Raw genomic sequence first — 3,983 nt, 5'->3', positions numbered from 1 at the left:
TGATGAGAGATCATGGGAGTTACAGTCCAAAAAATACATTACACAACCTTGCTTTTACAGCCTGTCTTAGGCCCCATTGAATTTTATGTCACTGCTTCAGGATGAAGCACTGATCATCTACGAAATAACTAAAATGGGATTAAATAAACTCATGGGTGGCAAGTCTATCAGCCAGCAAAGTTACATACCTCAGTGTTGAGATTCCCTGAAATTTGGTTGGGGACAAACAGAGAACTAGTGTGATGTAATGTTGGATATAGGGATGGAGGCTTTCACACCACACATTTATAGCATTATGTTTCCACTTTAACTGCCATGGCTGCATCCCGTGGAATCCAGAGGTTTCTCGTTCGGTGGGGCACTAGAGCTTTCTGGCTGAGAATTCTAAATACTGCACAAATTTACAACCCCCAGGATTCCACCATGCAAAAAGTGGCATCGCAGTGCTATAACTGTACACTATGGGATTTGGGAGATCCAGGTTAAGTCCCTGCTGAGCCATGACACTCCCTAGATGACCTTGGGCTGGCCATCCAACCATGCTTTCTTCCTCTTTCTCTCTCTCTGACCCACCTGAAAGGGTTGTTGTGAGGGTAAAGTGGGCAGGTGATATATAAAGGAACAAACTGCAAATGAAGGGCAGGATTGTAAACATCATACTCTGCCAATGGGCTTCCAGGGAAACCTCTCAGTCCCTCATGCTAAGAGGATTCTGGACTAGGCCAGAACTTGGGAAAGTTCCTTGGTTTGCAATACAACTCCCATCCAGCCAGCCAAACCCATTGCCTATTCCTGTGTTTTGCCAGCCTCCAATCTCCCTCTTTGTGCTTCTTCTTTGGAAGGAGGAGGAGAATCAACACAAACCTCCAGTCTTACTACCTACTATCATGACCTTTCCAGTAGTCAGTAGTCAGTACTCATGACCTTTTCTGTAGTCACAGCTATCTAGAGAAGATGGTGCAAAGAGTGGCATGATGGGCTGCATCTGCATGGCAGAAATAATGCAGTTTGATACAGCTTTAACTGCCACGGCTCAATGCTTTGGAATCCTGGGATCTGTAGTTTGCTGTGGCACCAGTGGTGTCAAACTGCATTATTTCTGCAGGGCAGATGCAGCCTTAGACCTTGGCTTCAATTTCCAAGCCTTAAAGACACGGACAAGGGGGGAAACATCTGGTGTTTAAGCACTGATATAACAAAGGATATACTCAGCGCAAAGTTATTTCTCTGGCAGCCCCCACTGTCTCCAAAATAATGACCACCCAGTCTTCCAGTCACTGTGATGGATGCCACATTGGTTTGGCTTGGGGAAGGCAACACCATTCTCAGTTAATGGGACCAGTAAGAGAGCAAAGGGCGCCCTCTGTCACCCCTTCAGAATACTGCAGCCTATCTTTCTAGTCTGAACTTTTTAAAACAAGGCTGCTTCAATGGGGTGAAAATCAATGACAAAGGAATTAAAACCAAACCAATACCAAAGGAAAAAAGAGCTGAGTTAGGAGTTATAAAATGTCACTCAGTCTATAAAAAAATATAAAAGATATGTGTGTGTGTGTGTGTGTATACTATGTACTGTATATATGTGTGTATGTGTTATTTAAAAAAACTCTCAAATAAACCAAGGTATATAAGCAACTAAATAAAACAATAAATAAAACAATCCATAAAGTATACATGTTATTTAAAAACCTTCTTTTTACTTTTTTACTATATTTACTTTATAGATTGTTTTATTTATTTGATTATATTCTTTGGTTTATTTGAGAGTTTTTAAAATAACACACACACACAATTTTGTAGATTGAGTGACATTTTATAACCCCTAATGTCAGCACTTTTTTTGCTTCTAGAATGATCAAATGTGATAACTGCAAAGGAGGACAGGGTATCTCAAAATGCAGGACATTCCAGAAAAATGCAGGGACATTACCAAATAAAAGCCCTTTACAGCTGTATTACATATACTGTATTTTATTATGTGCTCAACAGTATTTTTCTGATGAACCTATCTGTTAAAATGCCTTGTTGGCTTGCAATATACTTGTAGAACTCTGAGCAAGACAAAAGGCTTAAAAATGGACTTTACTAACCACAAACACTTGACTGAATTTATATTTAAATTATTCCTTTCACTTGTCCATTGTGGTGAATTGTAAGAAAAATGCCTTTTCAATATTTGCACTGTGTCCTCAAGGAATTTGTTCCCCAACATCTTTGCTGTCCTTTCCCCTTCCAAAAAACAAGTGCACCCTGAGCTCTGGGGTCGGGTTTTGTTTGCTGATGCTCCTAGGAAAAACGTACTTTAGAAGGATCCATCCTATCCCTCCATTTGCAATGTGGACAGGCTGCCGACTAAATACATTTCTCAAAGCAGAAGAACAAATGGTATTACTCAATGGGCTTCTTAGTTATGCTCAAAATGGAGGTCATCTTGGAATTCTTTCTGGACAGAAGGCTGAAATGTCAGACATGCCCTAGAAAAGGACATCTGGTCACCCTGTGCTTAGATTTCCTGCATGGCAGGGGGTTGGACTGGATGGCCCTTGTGGTCACTTCCAACTCTGTTTTTATGATTCTATGATTCTGCTGTCAGATGAGAAGCAGCTCTTTCCTGTAGTCCATTCACATCACCCTCAGCCTGCAAACACCAGTTCAAGCAGTTTAGCCCAGTGCTTCCTAAGTTATTTGATATAAGGAACCAGCAGGGTTGGTCCCCCCCCCCCCCAGTGTGTCAGGGACTGATATGTTTGTGCTCATTGACTACAACTGTTTCTTTCTTTCCTGGAATCTCTCTACAGACCAGCAGCTGATGGCACATAGGCCAATAATTCCAGTCCAAACACCACCACTTTGAGTAGTACTGGTTCAGCCAACAGAGAGAAGCAATCTCCATCTGATAATGCAGAATGCAGTTAAACTTTGCAGATCCTGAAGTTCTCACCTGGAACTGGAGGAGCAGACTCTATGCACTTGCATCTTCTATGGCACATGTGCCCTCTCTGGCACACAATGCCATTTCTGAGGGTACTTTCCTGGAGACAGCTGAAGACACTCATCTGTTCCTCTTCTTCCCCTTGCCCTCCTGGGCCTTTTGCTGTCTCTGGGAAAATCCCACCCATGGAAGTCCCATCCATGTAAGGCAGAAGTCCTTCTTCCAGCTGTCTCGTCCCCCTGGAAGGATTGTAAAGAAGAGAGGGTATTTGGGGGTTCAAATGTAGTCAGGGTTCTTTCCTTGGATTTCTTTCCAATGCTTGCAGTTAACCACTGACCTCACATTGCTTGCTTCAGCACTGTTTCTTTTCTTTATCAGTACACTTTTATTATATGCCATAGACTTTTGTCTCTTTGCCTCGCGGTGGTTGCATTTGCTGAAATGGAAAGGATCACTTTTACTGTATTTAAATTGGTTGCCACAAAATATGCAAGCTTTCAAGTTACACTGAATTCTTCACTAGGCAGAAAGGCAAGACTGTTAATTCCATATAAATACACAGAACGTGACAGAACACAACACCCACCAAAAAGCTGACCTTGAACTACAGTCTAGATGCCCCAGTTCATGGCTGAGCTAAGGTTTCCAAGAAGGAGTTCCAGCTACCAATTCACAGTCTTCTGCATGCCTTCTCAAAGTAAGTTCCACTGAGTTCAGTGGGGCTCATTCCCAGTTTAGTATGTCTAGGATTGTCATGGTTTTAGGAGTGTGAAGTAGTAGTCATAGCAGCTGCAACAACAACAACAAATTAGTAATAATACTTAATCTTCCAGCCCTTCCATCTGTAAATAATATTTGTATGTCTTGCAGTACTGTTTTCAAGGTGATGCATGTGAAATATCTTGAAGACTGAAGAATTATATAAATATTAACTATTTTTAAACCTTATTTAAAGCCAGTGTTAGATACATTACATGGCATTAAGCTCCACTGAATTTTACTGTTGTGGGGGTGATTTACTGCTAGACCAATATGTGCTTGTTTTTAATAT

At 41.4% G+C, this 3,983-nt stretch overlaps 1 long non-coding RNA gene across 1 annotated transcript; it reads right to left on the bottom strand.

Moving 5' to 3' along the window:
- Window positions 1–2,547: 2,547 nt before the first annotated feature.
- LOC121934881 lies at window positions 2,548–3,713 on the bottom strand. Its single transcript, XR_006104689.1, has 3 exons — window positions 3,531–3,713; window positions 3,270–3,368; window positions 2,548–3,171 (listed from the first exon to the last, which is right to left on the bottom strand). It is a non-coding gene; the product is annotated as an uncharacterized LOC121934881 (long non-coding RNA).
- Between the last annotated feature and the right edge of the window lie 270 nt (window positions 3,714–3,983).

This window comes from Sceloporus undulatus, chromosome 6 (genome assembly GCF_019175285.1).
Source record: "Sceloporus undulatus isolate JIND9_A2432 ecotype Alabama chromosome 6, SceUnd_v1.1, whole genome shotgun sequence".
Taxonomy (NCBI): domain Eukaryota; kingdom Metazoa; phylum Chordata; class Lepidosauria; order Squamata; family Phrynosomatidae; genus Sceloporus; species Sceloporus undulatus.
The sequence above is the reverse complement of the archived record's forward strand: the minus strand, read 5'-3'. Positions and strand labels throughout refer to the sequence as shown.